At 45.2% G+C, this 19,120-nt stretch overlaps 1 protein-coding gene across 1 annotated transcript in view; it reads right to left on the reverse strand.

Annotated features, from left to right (window-relative positions):
• Window positions 1-10,446, reverse strand: part of PLS3 (plastin 3) — an 83,532-nt gene extending 73,086 nt beyond the window's left edge. Inside the window, exon 1 of the mRNA XM_083884597.1 lies at window positions 10,431-10,446. The gene's annotated coding sequence lies outside the window, so the exon portion shown is untranslated. The remainder of the gene's footprint in view (window positions 1-10,430) is intronic.
• Between the last annotated feature and the right edge of the window lie 8,674 nt (window positions 10,447-19,120).

The raw sequence follows: 19,120 nt of genomic DNA on the forward strand, positions 1-19,120 counted from the left end.
GTGAAAATTATCGCAGGCAAAGCCCTGCACCCACCAATGTTTGCACAAATGGAACAAGAAAAGGTGACACATAGTTGAACATATCATCTCAAGTGAACGTTTTGCAGCACTAGGTCAGGTCAATTGCTCATCCACCATCAATTCATGCTGTAGGAGAGATTTCAGTCAAATGAAAATCCCAGATTCATTGTGCAGTATTCACAGTTGTTCTGTGAAGGAGAGCTAAGGCCTTTCACAAGTTTAAACAGTCCTTACCTGTTACCAAACCATCTAGATTTTCTCAAAGCGTCACATTTTTCTAGCAGTTTACCCATCTAGTGTGGCACTTTTTATTTTTAAGATGAGTTTCAATACTGGTTGGGCAAAACTTAACCATGTCATCGGGTCTGGAGGCTCTTGGTGTTATAGAAGTACAAGCAATTCTGTATTTGTCTATTGTAAAAGAAAAAAACTTCACTTGAAGCAGTGAAGCAGCACCAGTTTACACCAGGGAAACATTTCCAGTATATATCACAACATCATCCAGCTTCTTTTATGTTTCTTTTATGGACATGTCATAAGTCTTGGTTGCTAGAATACAGTCTACTGTAAAGAGGAGGTTGTTGTGCTCCAGGAGATAAAGAAAATACAGCCTGTGGTGGCTGCTAGATCCACCTGTATCTCTGGAAACAACCAGAAACCAGCAAGGGTGCTTCTGTGAGTGATAGGCCCAGAACAAACTGTATCATGCTGTTGAACTTTAAAAAAAGGTACATTGTAAGAAGTGCTCTTTGCAATACAAACTTTCTGTCTTGGTTTAGCTTACTGTCATGCATGTGTTCCAGCTCTTCCTATTCTTACCAGATTTTCGGAATCATACAGTTTTTGTGCCTTGCAGAAGTCATTGTAGACTTTTCTTCTCACTTAGAAAAATGTTTAAGGCAGAGAAAGGAGGTACAAGTTTCCATTGCCTACACTTCAGATTTTGCAACCTTCCTAATTCTGCTCTGCTGCTGTAAATTCAGCCAGATATTAAGTTTTTTTCACAAATCCAGGTTGTATTCAATAATTAATTCAAATTCACAATTGATTTCTGCAAGTGAGGGGAAAAACCATTGTTGTGCAGCAAGATGAATGTAATCTCTGAGTTTACAGTCACTCACAGCTCTGGCCATCACTGCATGCTCACAGTTTCCTGCACCCACACAGACTTTCTCTGAAGAAAAATTTCCTCATTTACTCCACGAACAAGTCTGACAAGGGTTGAAATTAGACTCCTGAATTCCTGAAGTTTCATCTCTGTAAACTCAGCAGTGCAAAGGAAGAAATATTATTGTACTGAAATTCATCCTAAAACCAAAATGGAGTATCTTCAAAAAATGGAGATTGCTGTGAAAAGGCTACAGGAAAGGTACCATACTACCACTGTAAGTAATTTCCATGGATTTTTGCCTAAAAGTAAAATGAAATGAGATTTAAAAGTCATGGAAGGTCAGTATTAGCTAATCCTGGAGATGTCACTGCAGTCATCTTCTCACTAATAAGATGGAAAGCCTTGAAATATTTTGTCAAGTAGCTACATTTGGGTTGTTGGTTTTTTTTATTATCTATATGGAGCCCTTTTTCTGAAAACTTATCAACCTCTTGTCTAGTTTCACTTTCTCTCAAAAATAATATGAGCTGTTGGAAGCACCCAGAACTGTCTGTAGTTTACCCTCTACATCTGCCTGTCGCAGGTAGCAATGCAAAAAAAGCAGCACGAGGAGACCAACAAACTACTCCATCAGCATTTCTAATTCCTGAAATTCGGGAATGTAATAGCAGAGGGCATTGAGTCATCAGCCCCATTCAGCTTGGGGCAGTTGCTCCCTGCTCTTGGCATCAGGTGGGCTGAGACTGGAGCAGCTGAGCTCACCCCATCCCTGACCACCCATCACACACATGGCTGAGAACAGGTTGTTAGTAAAGCAAGAAAATGACAGAGGAGCTGACAAATGGTGTTCAAGGCAGGTGATTTGTTAGACTTGGGTAATTTTCATTGTTCTGAATTTTTTTTTCCAGGGTGATGGGCCAAAAAAAAAACACAACAACAACAACAACAACAACAACAACAACAACAACAACAACAACAACAACAACAACAACAACAACAACAACAACAGAAGAAGATTTAAAAGACCAACTCAAACCCAGTGACATTGTTGAGTGCTGGTGAGTTGCTCTGGTTTGAGGGCACTGGTACTTCCCAGCCACCCCCACAAGAAGTGGTGGCCACTGTCTAGACTGATGCAAACCCAGACCTTGTGCTGGCACAGCTTGAAACCTCACTGTCAGCCTCAGGTCTTGCTTTAAAATGCTCTTCCCCTTTTTCTGTGGAAACTCCCTAGAAAACAAAATGGTTCCCTGCTAGGCATACAACTGACAGGCAGCTTTTCTCACACAAATAATTCACGGTAAATTGAACCTGAGATCTGTGCAGGACTGGTGCTTGTGCATATGAATCAGAAGTTGGCTCTACTGGCCAAGGGAGTGGAAGAGATGAAAAACAGGCAAACAAAACTCAGCACCTTCCATTCTGATGTAAATATATTCCAGGATGCTCAATGCTTGGAAGAAGTTCAAGGGAGAGCCACAAAAATTGCTTGCAATCTAGGAACATACCTCCAGCATGAGAGCATGGAGCTGAGCAGTCTGTTTATCCAGGAGGAGAGAGGAGGGTGGCTCCATCACAGTCTGCCTGCATGAGGATGCATTTTTAACAACAAGCACTTTTAAATTTGACCTAAAATGGTAACATTGAAATTAAGGTGAAAATAGCTAGTAATGAAGCTAAGTAATTGTTAAGACAGAAAGAAGGTAAATTTTTCCATCACGTTAATAGCAACAGAAAGAGTTGGCCTTCTAAAAAATATGCTCCAGTACAATCAGCAGTGACAGGATGAATGCAGGAGATGCTCAATGAGAATGCAAAGCCCATGTCTGTCTTCCAACAGATGTCATCTCATATCCTTTATTTTTGCTTATATATAGCCATGTGTAGAACTCCCAGATGTGAGTGACGCCATCTATTTGGCTTTAAAAAGCATTAAGTCTTGAATAATTTATTACTATTAACATTAATGAGACTTTTCTTCATATGCCTCAAAGAGCAAGGAATATCTCCTGTGCTTGTCTCAATTCTGCAGCACTGATGACAGAATTTTCTATTAAAAAATCTTTCTTGGGAGCAGGTCATTACAGGGAGGTTGGTAATGTTACTCTACTAGAAAGAGAGGGTATTTAGTCCAGCAACCTTTCCAAGATGGTTGTCAGCTGAATTTTTCAGAGTTCCCAGGGCCTGGTGACAAAAACCTGTGTGATAGTGACACAGCAAATCTGGGATGAAATTATACAAGCAGGAGAAAAAAGTCCATGACCCTTTGTAAAATGATGCAGCACCTCTGTCAATGTTGCCCTGTGCTTTTGCCATACAGCCCTGAGCTGCTTCTCCTCCACACATTATCTGAAAAATCTCTCTATTAAAACATTAATTTCTGGTGACATCCTTTGCAGGATCTGCTCTGTCTTGGCAAAGATAGAGCACATGTCAGGAATTGGTGGCTATCTCAGGTCTTGCTAATACAATTCTTCTTTATTGGATCCAGCTTCTTAAAAATGGGTTTTCTGAAGCAGCACATGGGATGATGGTGCTCCAGAGAATACAATACAGCACTCTGCTGTCTGGTTGGCCTTGGAGCCAGTTCAGGCCTCACAGTGGCATTTGTGGGACCAGGAGAAGGTAGCCAGGGTATATGGTCCCACTTTAGCCCAGCACCCACAGGAGCTTGTGGAGCATCAGGGCTGGGATGTGGCACAGGGAGCCCTTGGGGGTTTATTCCTCATCCCCACATGGGCATATCCACAGCAGAGCTGTCAGATCAGTGCCAGGCAGGCTCAGCCATGAGCCCCTGGGCTCCTCTCACGGAAGGTGCTCTGGATATGGCTCAGGATACATTCAGTTGTGTGCCACAGCCATGGCCATCCCTGAGAGCCATCACCCTGAGCTCCAGGCTCAGCAACACCCTCCTGTCACTGCTATTCCTCCACAGCTACAGCTTTTCCTCTAAGACTTGCCATTGCTGATGTGGCAGTTCAGGCTCCAAACTCCAAGTGCCAGTCCAAAGGCATTGGATTCTCTGCCAGCCAGCCTGTTTCCACTGATCCCTGAGATACCTTCCCAGAGCACAGAGGGACCAGTCCTGAAAAAATGCAGAAGTATTTTAACATTCTCAGTCTTGGTATGTGCAATAGCCAGGGCACAAAGAGCATATTAATGTCATGCATTAAACAGACTTAAATTAATCAAATTGTAGCAGTTAACACGGAACCAATTGGACACAGTGTCTCCACCGTGAAAAAGACGGTTCAGATATAAAACCTGTGGTTTAGTTTAAAAATAGGAAATAAAGTTCTGAGTTTGCAGTTTGTTGCCACATGAAAAGGCTCTTTTCTGCTCTTTTTGAAAAGGTTAAAAAAAAAAAAAAAAAAAGAGTGTCTAAGATGCAAATAACATTTCCTGATATGGAAAGCAGAAATCACTACTAACACATTTTCCAAGGTCAGCTCAGAAAAGGAAGCTGCTTCCAGAGTCTAGCTACAAAAATTAGCAAGCCAAAAATTAGAATTCTATTCTATAGTTAGTCTGTTCATAAAAAAGACTGAGCACCTTGGTCCTCTCTTTACTCCAGGAACATCCTGTCTTACCTCATGAGGACATTATGGGTATTCAGTACTCCCAGAATCTGAGTAAATATCCAAATACAGGCTCAGGAGCTTATATTTGCGTATGCTATGTAAAAAAAAAAAGCCCGAAGTCTCTCATTTCAAGCAGCAAGGCAGCAGAGTAGTAATCTATAGTTTCCATGTATTCACTTAAGTCTAAATCTATTCTCTCTCCTCTTTGTTTACTGTGCAAACTGCTTCCCCACAAAATGAAATTATCTCCCCAACCCAAATATCACTTTATTTAAAGCAGTGGGCAAGGAGTGTACCCTGGGAGGTGGTGAGCACACAGCAGTGCTCACTGACCTCCCCACAGGCTCCTGAACAAACAGAAACCAAAGTGCTGATGGTGGCAAAGCGGCTGTGAAAGGGCTCAGCAGCAAGCTCTGTGTGTTCAACATCAGCAGCCAAGCAAAGCACCACCATGAGTTTAAACTTGTGTTTGCTGGGGGCTACACACAGTTACTTGCTGTAACTCCACAGATCTGCAGTACCTCGAGAAGCTTCCAGATGTGTCCAAGTATTTTTATCTGGATAAATAAAGGGCATACACCCAGAAACACTTTAGCTCCCCTAACAGGAGTCCACCTCAGTCAGGACGGGTCAAACACAGTGGTTATTCTCCCTGGGTGCTTATGGACAAGCTCCAACAAGATCAGCTGCTCTTCCATCATCCTTGTCAGCAGAGATGCACCCAGCAGCTGCTCTGGAGGAAGAAGGGACAGGTATCTGTCTGTGGCTGTGCCTGGCATGTCATGCACCTGCAGGTCAGAGCAGTATCTGTCTGTTTTCTGTGTAACAGTGCCAGGCAAAGGCAGCAGAGCTTCCACTCAGAGCAAGGTAGAGACACTAAGAGGCAGCACAATATATCAGGCAAGGATGAATTAAAATTAACAACAAAAAAAATACAAAAGTGTGACTTCTTTGTGTCTTTTTGTTCTGTGATTGTCCTGAAATAGCGTGTGTGATTCAGAAGCAAGCCTAAAGCCAAAGCCACTGCCACCTCCCTCCAACCTGCTCACAGCAGCCACAAGACCCCACTGCCCAGAGGCTGCTGTTCAGCTGCCCTGACTCCAAGTTTAAACAATCCTGGGCTGTACTTGCTGTAATGAGTATGATCAAGACTAAGCACATGGGACATAAATAATCCAAATGCAAGTTGTACTCCCAGCCTAATCCAGTTACAGCTCTAATTTGCACATTTCCTCTTTGAAAGCAGTTCTTTCATCTTCTATATAGAGCTGAACCTCTCCCAGATGCCATTTGCAAGCCAGCAGAGGTGTTTTGCATTGGAGCCAAGGCGACAGAGACCTGCAGGAGCATTTCTGACCCACCCACCATGCTCTCCATCTGAGGTGCAGGACAGAGTCCTTCAGTCAGCTCTTTTCATCAGCAGCTCCTCAGCCTCTCCAGCTTTGCAGGAGTCTCTGGGTGCAGATGGGAGGAGAACTCCAGAGCTCAACAACAGCCCTTAGCTGAGTTCCCCTCTTGGTCCCTTATTGCAGGCAGCAATGGCACAAAGAAGGAGAAGCTACAAAGTGCTGGTTGTTACCTGTGGCTCTCAGTTATAAAACCTGCTCCTCGTTTACATCCCCACACACCTCATTATAGAGCAGAACAGGCTAGTATTGACTTTCTTTTTCTAATTCCTCCCTCAATTCTCTGCTCCTTTCCAGGCTGTTGATGTTACATTTTATGCTCCTGTAGAAATTGGTGTCATCCTAGCAAGCACAGGCATCCAGCCGTGCTGTTGGGGCTGGGATGGCCCAGCTGGGCTGCCTGTCTTCCCTGCTGGGAGGGCTGACCTGGAATAGAAACTGGAGAGAGCTAGAGAATAAAGTAGATATTTACGGAAAGTCTTTTAAAAGGTCTTTAAGGGCCAGACAGGAGCCTGACCAGGGCTACACTCAAGGTAGACTCAAAATGGTCACAAAATGGATGACTTGTCACAAAGTCTTACACTTTTATTAGTTTTGGTCCATTTGGGTATTGGGGTTTAATTGTCCAATTACAGCTTTGGGTTGTGAGGTCTCATCCTTCTTGTTTCTCTCTTCAGTCTGTTGTTTATGCTTTTGGAGAAGTTGAAAGTTGTCTTGGTCTTCAGCAGGAAAAGGATTTGTTTTGTCTCCCCACTCTGTGAAGAGAGTTTACCAGCACTTAATATGAGGCTCAGAACTGCACCCCTGGGCAGCACAAGGTCTGAAAAACATGAAAGCTAAAATTTAAGGCATCACAGGCACTTACTCCTCAGCTTTTGCCTTTGCTTGCAGATCTTTGGCTGTAGTTGTCAAACAGCAAAATATCACAGAGGCTGTTAAGAGACCTTGTAGGTGAAGTGTGTAGTCAATGACAGAGAGACAGCACAACACACAGTCTGCTTTTATGAAAATAGTTATTGTTTACAGTTCCAGCATTTCCTGCAGTTTTGGGGTTTTATGGCTCAGGGGGTTTCATTAACAGCTCTTTGATGAGACTATTCTCTAAGAAGTCTCATATGTATAAAACAAAACAAAACAAAAAATAATGAGGAATACCTGCTGGAGGCCTGGCTTTGCCTTAGAAACATCTAAACCTATTTCCAGAGCAGAGCTGTGTTTGTACAATCTTAACTAGATAAACTGCTCTGGGAGCCCAGGGCCAGCTGAGCTCAGTCCTTGCAGCTCCTGCCCCTGCAGCAGGATCTGCTGCTCACCAGAGAAGCTGTGGCTGCCCCATCCCTGGAAGTGTCCAAGGCCAGGATGGATAGAACTTGGAGCAACTTGGTCTAGTGGAAATTGTCCCCACCCATGGAAGGGGCACTGCAGCTAAAGGAGCTTTAAGGTCTCTTCCAACATAAACTATTTCATGATTCTGTCTTTCCTGATGGCAGAAATGGAAAATACCATTACACATAGAAAAGACATTTTTACCAACTAAGGAAAAGCTTGTATTTTCCTTGTGCAGATAAGTGGAAGATTTTCATATTCACAAGTGGAAAGAAAAAAAAGACAAAACAAAAACATGGAAGTGACAGTTTTGTTCAAGAATAGTAAGCCTGGCTTGGCCAGAAAGTTCAGCAACAAAATATGAATCTCAAACTCCTATACTAAGATGATGTTTAGCAAGTCTATTGTTTAGAGTAATCACTTTAGCTTCCTTCTTGAAAACAAATGCCAGCCAAGACTAGGGAAAAAGATTTTTTTAAGAAAAGTAGCAGGATAATTAATTCATGGCCTCCCAACTAAATGGTTTTTTGTTTCTTCAATAGAAGCAAATAATGTTTGGATCAATATTTGAACTTACTCCAATTATTCACTGTTTAGTCAAGAAAGTGACAAATCCACTAAGAATTATTATTTATTTGGAAGTTGGTAGTGTATATTATAAACCAACTTCAACTGTCCTTGATCCAGCATAACATACAGCCTCTGTGATTTTTTTTATTTATTATCCATAATTCTTTAAACCCATGCAGTTCCAGCAATTTGCTTCCAAGGCCCGACCTAGAGTACCATTCTCCACCAGATGAATGTTGCTGGATGGCAGATGCAGGTCTTGGAGGAGCAGGGGGTCAGTAAGCTTCAGGCATTAGTGGTGGTAGGTCTGTTGCTATGAGACACTTTGATTTCCCTGAGGAAAATATTCTGAGCAACTCACTTCTGATCATTAAAGTCCCTCAAAATATTATTTCAAATGATTCTGGAGGATGTTGGCATAAATCTCTGATTAGAAGTAATTGCCACAGGAAATTTACCCTTTCCTGTTTGGCTTCTGTAGCACATGTCAGCTAACATTTATTCTGCAGTTTGCAGCAGTAGAAAAATTATAAGTGGATCTAAACATATACATTTAATAGAGACATAAATGGCTCAGCCAAAATCTTCAAGATGATGTGCACAGATGCAGCTGCTTCCCTAGAGAAGCTGCTGGTCTAGAATTTAAGCAGTGGTCTTTATTTGGTCTTGCCCAGAAGGCCCTGTCTGATCCCAAGTGGTTGGATTTAATGGGAAGCCATCCTTAATAAGCTTGCTTGAGACACAGACTTCAGCAAGAGCACACTGTCTGGAGCACTACACTGAGCCTGTCCCTTTCTGTGTTGATCACAAGGCAGAGCAGAAAGCCCAAATTTCTCTGTCCCCTGAAACCTCAAACACATCCATCCACATGTCGGGAAAACAAAACACAGCATGGTACAGCTCGCACAGAGATAAGAGTGGAGTTAGGAAGGCTACGGTTTCTCTCCCACAGGAATTTGGCATTTCAGCCTTTCCAGTCTTACTGTTTAGAGGAAGACTTACTGGCTTTAAACAAAGTTTGCACACTAATGATGCAGTTAATTCTGTGCATCTCCACTCATGCAGAATTTCCTTATTGTTCGTGCCACATTAGAGGTTCTTCCAAGGCTGTCTGTGCTCTGACTGCAGCCCGTGGGCTCTGCAGCTCCACCTGAACAACATCACCTTCCTGTGGCAAGGGACCCAGCCCTGTCTAGCATTTCCCATGCCATAAACTGCACCTCCATGGATCCCAAACGCCTTTGGCAAGCCAGGAGAAATTCTTTGCGTGCAGAGACCTGCAGCTTGTGTGTTATTTTCTGCCCTGGATGCTACAGGGGCAGTGAAACACCTCCCAGCAGACCTGGCTGCTACTCAACTGCCTCCCGTGGATTAGATGAGACAAATAAACTCAGGCCACTGCTATAACAAGGTATCTGAAGGCAAACAGGGCTGCCAAGCAATTACTGTCCAAACAATGCCTAATTAGTGCCTTGGGTGCATCACATTACAGAACAAAGCAGAAGATGTCTGTCTGGGTGTTATTTTGGGAGTGTGTGATTCTGATCTGATTTGGGCTGGTGCAAGGCAGGAGGAGCAGGGCTGTTGGGTGATCATTCCCAGGACTCATCTGGGGAGAGACCTTTTCTTGCTCTCACAGCACTGGTGACAGTTCTGGCTCAGGGAGGGAGCTTGCGCTGGCAGGGGAAGGCAGGAGAAGAGCTCTCAGTGCAATACAGAGAGCTGCAGGTTTTATTCTGAATTAGCTCTAGTAGATAAGATATAGGTGTCTTATCTATAGGTATCTGTATCTGTAGATACGGCAGTTTCCTGCAGCCTGTTAGAGATACATTGAAGAACTTAAGACTTTGATACACAGTAAATTATATAATGTATAATGTAAAATATGTTGGTTTGAGGGGTAATCACAAGAAATGAAGCTTCTAATTGGCAACATAAGAATCTTCTTAGCTAAAATCAGACATTCAAAGCTGACCAAATGGTACCATTAAATTCTAGATCCAAAAATAGACAGAATTTGAATGGGGACTGAAATCCTGCTCAGCTGGTAAATCCCAGCAAACCACACTTCCGTGTCAAAAAGAAAACACAGGCATGCATTGGTTGGCTTTGGCAGAGAGGAAACAAATTTGCTTTCCCAAATCTGCTGACATACTTATCAGGATACCATGAATGAATGCATTGCATTTGCCAATATAGCACACAGTGGCAGCTGAAGATAGAAAAATTATTTGAAAAGAAATTGCAAATTATTTGTCTGCACACAAGGGGCTTTGTTTGCCCTGCCTGCACAGTGAATTGCACTCCTGAGCAAGACAAGACTGAGCAGCAAAGCTGACTGTGGCTCTGGGAAAAGAATGGTAGGGGAAGCCTGGGGAGAAACAGGTCACTCAAGCACTGCAGCACCCAGTGGACCCCTCCTCCTCTCTCCAATGCCCTGGATCTCTGCAGAAGCTGAGAGGTCTCTGCCCTTAATGGCTATTTCTATTTTAAAAGCCTGAAAATTTTTTTCAACCTATTTGTTTTAATTCTTCTGTGGAGTTTTCACTCTGCACTGCCTGGTTGAAACAGAGAACGTGCAACAAAAAGGACAGGAGTTAATGATGAAAAATACCCTTTGCTTTCAGCTTTTTGTGTTTGCTGGAAAAGAACAGATTTTCTTGGCAAATATCAAGAGGATATTTGTGACTGAGCTTGCTCTAATGAACACGAGCTGTGCTGTGCCTCTAAGGCCTGTTGCACTTTCAGATGATTTCACCACTTTACAATTCAGCTCTTATGATAACATTTAACACACACTTGTTAAACCATTCAGTGCTAAGGCAGCATAAAGTCCAGCAAAGGGCAGCACTGGGCACAATCAGTTTCGAGGTGGAGTCCATCTTGCAGAGAAAACTCAAGTGAACAACACAAAGGCTGAGGTGTTGTAACATTTTAGGGCAAGGAGTAGGATTCATTGACAGTGCTAATGTGATTTAAGCAAATTGAGCAAAATAACACATGGCACTGTCTTTTAGTGCTCTTGTATCCTGTGGGTTTTACTTCGTCAGTTGTTTTAAAAAGCAACCAGAAATTTCTGGGAATGCTGAGTTAAAAAAAAAAAAAAAAAAAAAAAAAAAAAAAAAAAAAAAAAAAAAAAAAAAAAAGGGAAAGGAAGGGGAGAGGAAAGGGGGAAGGAGGAGAAAAAACTTATCAGGCATTTCTATAGCTTAGTAAAGATGATTAAACTGATTCAGCAAGACTGGACCAAAGAGCTTTCATTGACCAGTAGATATTCAGAAACATCTTTGTTCAAATATGGTTTCAAATGACATGAAAATTAGATCTATTCTTGAAACTCTGACACATACAGAGTTCTTGTCTGTACATCTGGGCTTATGGTCAGATCTATTTTAATGTCTTAAAAAAAAAATACAAGTGCTAGTAGAAAACCAGAGAGTCAACACAGTTTTTGCAGGGTTTAAAGGAATGCAGAGCAAAAACCAATCTGAAATTAAAGCCTCTGGCCAAAAATATGTTCTGCAGGTGTCCTTTTACCTGCCCATCTGTGTAATTGCTTAGTCGTTGGCAGATCTGCTGCTGGCAGGGTGAAGGATGGACTCCCCTCAGGTGTCACTTCACCTGCCATGAGACTCAGGAGATAAATGTGCTCCTCATCCATCAGCATCAGGTACCAAGTGACCCTGAGGAGCAGCAGGCACAGGGACAGGTGGCTGTGGTGCTGTAAATGAGATGTGTCATTCACTTTCAACCTTAAGTGGTGCCCCCCAGTCCTTCCCCTGCTCCAGGGGACCCCTCACTGCAGTGTGGCAGTGCAGCAGCTTGGGCCAAGTGCAGTCACCACTCAGCAGTGCATTTTTGGGCCTGGATTGTGGAAAAGGCAATGCTTACATGGCCGTGGGCAGAAACATCAGTCATTTTTGGGCTTCTCAGGATGTTCATCCAAGTTTGGGCAGGATGAAATTCATTGCTGGTGCAAAATGATGCAGCACCACTGAGCAGGGCCTTTCTCAGCCCATCTGACCCTGACAAGCAGGTCACATTAACTCCTATAATTTGTTGAATGCTCTCTGAAAGCCTTTTAAAGATTTTCTTTCGCTGTGCCCAGAGTTACAGCTTACAATTCCCAGTAGTTATTGGGAAGGAGGGGACAGATGGATGCAGACAATGTCAGCTCTTGGAAGAGAGACCTGTTATGATGGCACCTGCAGAGACTGATAGGATGTGGAAAGGAGCCCATAAATTGTTGAATGATTCTGGGGCTTGATTTAACGTATACAAAAGAAACTGAAAAAAGACTAAATATCCTTTATCTTGCCAGAACATGTCTTTGCAATAAATAACCCCTATAGAAATGTTTACTTCCTTTATTCCCAGCAGTGAGAGCTTCATGATGAAACACATCATTTTCAGGAAAACATTTCTGGTTCTCCTCAAGAGCAAGGGGAGAGTTCACCTGAACAGCTGAAAATGTCTATGATCAAAATGGGATGAAATTCAGAATTCCCATTCTTGGTTCAAACTGTCCTCTGTAAGGATTTTATTCAGAGGTGATGGGTGCTATCCAGAGAACAAAATGAGGGCATTCAAGGGAAAGCAGTGTTTTGTTGGCAGTTTATTGTGAGCTATCAAGTGGTGTAGTCTGGGATGAAATAACCTCCCATAGCCCTTTCACCACCTGTCTCTCATGGAAACCTCTTCAGGAATCGTGAGTAACTGTGAACTCTTTTTTAGCAGCTCCAGGCTCTTTCTTGGCTCTACCTCCCTCCAGATTTCAGTGGTTGGAAATTGCCAGTGTGTGTGGCTGAGCAGAGCAGGACACCCACAGCTGAGATAACAGAGGATCTGCCCCTGGCCCTGAGGTGGCCAAAATCCTCAGTGGCCCAGGTGAGCAGGAAATTATCCAACTATAAATCAGCAACCAGGCAAAGACACCAGGTGAGATGGAGCAAGTGCTGGCCTGGAGACTTATTGCAAGGGTTTTCTGCACATGGATGCAGGATGGAGCTGGGCTCTGATGGCTCCAGCACAGTAAACCCCTCTGTGGCAGCAGCTATGCTGGTGGAGAGTGGTCCTGACAAGTCCAGGTGGGCAGAAGCCATGGGCATTTATGCTGTGAGCTTGATTCTGCCTTTGTCAGGACACTGCAAGCACTCTGCTGCAGCAAGGATTGCCTCCTGCCCAGGAATGAGGAGCTGCTGCACAGGAGCTAAAGAGACGAAGGTCCTCATAGCACACACCAAGATGGATCAAGAGCAAAGGAGCAGGTGGGGAGCTCGTCAAAGGAGGGGAATTGTGGCCAGCAGCTGTGGCCTGTATGCACACCACAGCCTGTGCAGAGCTCACTTCTAGCACAGACCATAGCAAGACAGCTCAGAAAGAGGAAAAACTCTGTCTTGGCTCTCCCTGGGCTTTGTGCAGCTGCCTGGTGAAATCCTGTCCTATCCCACCAGTATATCAGTTAGACCTCAACTCTTGACATTTTGAGTACTTTTTCCTGGCTGGCCCTAGTAAGGAAGCAGCTCAGCAAGGAATCAGCTTGTAATTTCAAATGAATATAAAAATGCACTTTTCTAAATACCATACCACCTAGCCTATTTTCAAGCAAAGACAACCTTAAATAGGAATATGTGATTGGGGGCTCTAATTAGAAGATAGAACTTTGCATTAAAGCCAGGTGAAAATTGCTTCTCCTTTTTCATTCTGTTTGTGACTGCATTCTGTTATCATCCTGTTTCCAACCTTCTGCAATAAGTGTCTGTTTTAATGAAGACTGCTGAGGCTGATCTAAATACCAGAACATCTTGTATGCAGACACAGAAGTCCCTTTTCCCTTCAGAAGTGCTGTAGTGTTCATTTGCATCATAGATCCATGACCAAGCACACTCAAGAGGATGGATCAAAGGGCTTCTAAATGCAATGTTAGATCCATTGTAAACTCTAGGGCATCTCCAGAATCAGCCCAGGTGTAGCTGTACCTGGGCCAGTTGGTGTGTTTCTAGATTGCTGCAGAAACACAACCCAAAATGCTCCTCTTTTCCCCCACTGGGGTTGCTTAGCAGGGCTTGCAGGCACAAACTGCAGCAAGCAGGGTCATCCAAACATCTGGGCAGGGCTGGGGATCCCTTGCCTAAGGAGACTCTGGGAACAAGGATGTCTCTGGTGCCTGCTAACACTCAGATGCACCCTCCAGCATTTCATGGCCATGGAGGGATGCCAAGTGCCTCTGTCTCACCAGCTTCTTTCTGCTACCAGGGTTTCCTAGCCTGGGAAGAGGTGATCAGGGAGCACGGATAGAAAACAGAGGCAAGCTTTGTGCCTTGAGCAAAAAAAAGAAGACCTCTGCAGCTCCAACAGGGTTTTGTCTCTTTTTCCCTTCCTCTTGCAGTCTCTCCACCTTCCCCAGCCCTTGTCAGCTGTTTGATGCCAAGATCCAAGCAGGGCACATTCCCAGTGATCCTTCCCCTTTTCATCACTATCAGCAAAAGAAACAAATGTATGTTTTTTCCCCATGGTGTAGAGCTGGTGAACTCTTAAAAGCCTGTTTTCTTCTCTAAGAACTGAGATCCCTGAGGAATCTGCCTCCCTTGCGTCTTTCTTGTGTTGAGGTGGAATTAGTCACATTTTTTTCAGATGACAGCAGTTTCCCAGAAAAAAATTAGCAAGTTCTGGACAATTTATAGGCTTATGCAAAAAAAACCCCAGTAAATCAGAATCTAGCTGTTTGGGCTGTGCTCTCTTTTCATCACACACAAGCAACTTCTATCACCACTAATATGCAAATAAAGATTTTTGGCCTCAATCTTTCCTACAAGGAGAAAACCCTCAGCAATGCCACGTATTCTACAGCCAAGGCTGGTCGGATGTCAGACAGTATTTTCTTCCCTAGCCTCAGTCCACACAGGCTAAGAAACCCACAGGATCCCACATATCCATAGACCAGACCTCTAAAGATGTTTCAGCTCAGTCCTGCCTCAGGTGAGGTTTTCCACAAGTTATTTTTCATATCACAGAAATGTTGTAACTACAAAACTGCAGATGGAAAACTGAGCCTCGGCTGGTGGGAGCTGTTTAGTCTTTAGTTAATATACAGCAGGCAGCTCACAGACACTGAAAATGCAGCTTAGATCCTTGTCCTTACCCAGGCATTTTCTGCATACCAAAATTAACTGTGGTTAACAAAGAAACCTCGGATTGGTTGACAGCGAAATCCTTTAAGCAAATGCACAGATGAATCATTGTGCCAGGTCTAGAGAAGGGGGGAAATCTGCATTTAGGATGCATGCTCTCTGCAGGCCCAGAGGACTTGTGAAATCCATGAGCTCCTGCAGATTCCTCCTTGGCAAGGCTGATTTAGGGAGGTGGAAAAGGTGCTGGTATTAAATATTGCTGCCTTGACTGGTGACACTATGTGGTTCTGCTCCCAGCAGAGCTGTGCTCCATGGTGTGATCCTGAAAGGAATAGGGAGTTGCATGAAGGCCTGAAAAATTCAAATTAGGGCTGTCCATCTATAGCAATAGCCTGTCTCATGAGTAAGGCAAGTTATTAATTTGAAAATAAGATGTCAGGACTGGGAGTTTGTGGGTTTGGAAAAGGGTTTTTAATAGGGCTTGGAGAACTGTCATGAAAAAGAGGCCACCACAAATGCTCAGCAAAATGAAGCCTGAGAAGGGACTTCTGAGAGCAGACCCTCCTGGAGGACACAGGGCAGTGGGGAGGGGAAAGTCATTTCAGCAGAGGGTAAAACTGCCTCAGGGACAGGCAAAGATGGCCACAAACTCCTTTGGGCAGGAAAACTGAAGCTATAAAGGGTCTTCAGAGCAGTGGATGCTGGATGCTCCCCAGCAGAACTGGGGGGAGAAAGTGTCTGCTCCAGGTCCTGTGCCTGGGATGGGTAGCTGAAGAGTGACAGTGCCATTTGATGCCATAAGGTGGGGAGCCCATACCCTGACACCTTCCTCCTGGAGTCCAGCAGGAGGAAGGTTAATAATTTCAGCCTGGTGTCCTCTCCAGTCATGACCTATGGAAAGGGCAAACCTCATGTTGCTCAGACCTATGTGCCTCTGCAGCAAGCTGAGGATATTTCTGCAGTGCAACAAAGTGCTGCTGAAATAGGGGGTGTAGGGACAAAAGTCTCCAAACTGCTGGCAGTGGCACTGCCAAGAATTTAATCTGAGATTCTTGTTTTTTTGGCATCTGACATCCAAGCTTTTAAGTTACTCTTAGGTCACGGTCTTTATGGCACAGCTACAGCATTGCAAATTGACTTCTTCATACAGGAAAGTTGAGATTTTTCACCTCCTGACCTGCCTCCAAGAACTGGGGTTTTAACTGTACCATTGAACTTTGGGACTTCCAGTATAATCATAAGAGCTGGCAGTAGACCTGACACAACCAGGAAGGAACTGCTTTAGAGCATGGCTTAATACTAAATCCTAAACTTCAGGTCTTGAAGATTCTCCAAATCTGGTTTTTCTGTTCCTCTTGCCTCCACATGTTAGCACCATATGTTATGTTGCCTAGAAAAGTGTCCAGAGTTGATCCAGATGAGCAGTGGGAATAACCCATCAGCAAACAAAACTTGCAATGGAAAAAAAAAAATAATAATAAATAAATGAAAAAAATCTTGCACATGGAAGATCAAGGCCCATTAGCTGAGCTCTGGAAGAGGATATACCTTTTCAGGTACAAAGCTTCTGAATCTAGTGCAGGGTACTGGTTCCTGACCAAGATGATGCAGTTTTGCAGCAGGGCTTTATGGCCCTGAAAATGGAGCATTCTGCCCACACCAACACCTGAGTTGGAGGGACTGGGATTGCCTGGTGCTGTCTGGGAGTGCTGTTTGTTGGTCTGGTCCTATGGGAAATGGTGGTAAATCCTTTGGGCTTGCAGCCCTTTCCTACATCCCCTTCTCACCCAGCATTGTGCTGAGGTAAGCCTCTGGTTTGTTCAGAAATTGTATGAGATGCCTGGAAATTAGATACCTGATAAAGTACCATTTCACCTGCCACAGCCTGTTTGCCCTCTCCAGGCTGCTTTGCTGTCTGGGGCCCAGTTTAGGCCACCTCTCACATTTCAGTCTGGGGGTTTTCTGGTCTATTCTCAGCCTCTTTTCTACTGAATTGCTACCTGAAAAAGGCTCTCCTTGTAGCTCAGCCTATCCCAGTTCCAGGGAGAACAAACTGCAGTGCCTGGGATGCTGTTTGGGTCTCAGGTTTCTGTTTAATACATGCCTGTGGTTTGTGGCTGTCTGAATGCCTCCAAGGACCCCTAAAAACAAACAACTCCTGCTGCTGCTGACATCAGGCTCCACTGACACTTCCCCCTGCAGCTTCAGGTCTGAGCCATGAGCTCCTGCCCTGCCTGACTCTGCTTTGGAGCCAACCTGGCAAACATCAGCACCAGGAACCCCCTTCAATGTGGGACAGAATGCCAGCCCCTGGGAGGGATTCCTTGGATGGAGCTGGCTGATGGGTTTGCTCCAAATCACACCTGTTATTCTCAAGGCTCCTCCAAGGGCACCACTTTGGGACCCTGTCCTGTGCTAGTCTGGCAGTACAAGTGCCTCAAAATCCTGGGGAGTAACCTGATGCACTTCTACTGGTCATATGACACTAAAATCACCCAGAATCGACAAACAGAGAAATTTGGAGGGAACACTGGCCTTCTCTCCCATCTGTGAAGCTCATTAAAGGTGGCTTTTAGCACCAAACCAGACATCCCATGAAAAGCTAAGAAAATACCAAATGTCATCTTAGCTGGGGAAGCAGACCCCTGGGCACATCCTCTTGCAGCCAGCCTCCCTAGGAGTCCTCTCTCCCACCAATACGTGGGCTGCAAGACTGGCTTCAGCAGAAAATGTTCCCTGGAAACTTGTTGCATGAAACCAATAGAACTGTGCCTTTCCATTTCCTTCTCCGTGTGGCTATTCTGGGTTAAAAAGCAACTGGAATGTTAGGAATTGTTAGGAGAGGAACAGAAAACAAAGCAGAGCCTCCCTACAAATCTGTCTCAAATATCTGTGTCTATTTCAGCCCTGCTGTCTCAGGCAGAATTAGCAGAGCTACAAAGGTGAGGAGAGGGCTGGATCAGCTTCCAGGCAGAGGACAAGGAGATACACAGAGGTTCTTCTAGAGCAGAGATGAGCAAGGAGGAAACACAGCACGTGTCTATAAATTGCCAGGGGCTTAAAGGAAAGGATATTCACTGATAATACTGCATTTTGGAGGCACAGAAAATCAGAAATGAACCTTGGTCCCCAGCTGGTGGGTGACACAGGGCTCCCCTTGGAGGCTGATGGCTGTGTCATCAGGGATTTGTGTTGGCTGGGCCCTGCTCTCTCTTTGCTGAGCAGAGCCTCTCTAACAGGGACAGACTGGCAGGGGCACCAGTTTCTAGTCAGGGCTGCCTTTTGCATCAGTCCCTCCTGAAAGAAATGAAATCTGGAGAATTGAAACCCTTGATTGTTATGTAATAAGTGTATTAATATCTTGAATGTTTATTTTGTAATGTAACAGTAAAGAGCCACCTCCGTGGTCCCCCTGGGGGGGGCAGTGGGGGGGGCCTGCTTGGTTGCTGGAGACCGCCTGCGGCCCCCACCCCCCCCAGACACCGGAGCGGGCCGCCCGCCGCTGGGGCCGCGAGAGCCCCCGTGGCTGCTGGCGTGCTACGTGGCTCCAACTTGGCTCCCCGGCGCTACCGCTCCTCCATGCCCACCGCGGGGACCCCAGCCGCCGAGGAAGCTGAGAGTGAGCGGGGCCACCCCGGCCCCGACCCCCGCTTGCTGCCGCCACAGGGTCTGGCTCCCGGCGCCCCCGTGGTCCCTGCCCACGGCAGCCGCCGTCGTAGGTCTGCCCCGGGCTGCCCCACCGCTGCTGGGGCCGCGCTCCCGGACTCCCCGCCGCTGCCGCCGCTACCAGGCGGCCAGCCGCCGCCGCGGACCGACAGGCTGACCGGCCCCGTCACGCCTCGGCCCGAGCCCAGCGCGGAAAACCCCAAAGCCCGCAAAACCACCACATGGCACAACCAGCCAGGCGGCCGCCAGACCGGCGCTGCCAGCATATCCCTACCCCACCCCGCTCCAAAAAGAACCCGCTCCCGCCAC

This window comes from Zosterops lateralis, assembly GCF_965231275.1.
Source record: "Zosterops lateralis genome assembly, chromosome: Z".
NCBI classification, from domain to species: domain Eukaryota; kingdom Metazoa; phylum Chordata; class Aves; order Passeriformes; family Zosteropidae; genus Zosterops; species Zosterops lateralis.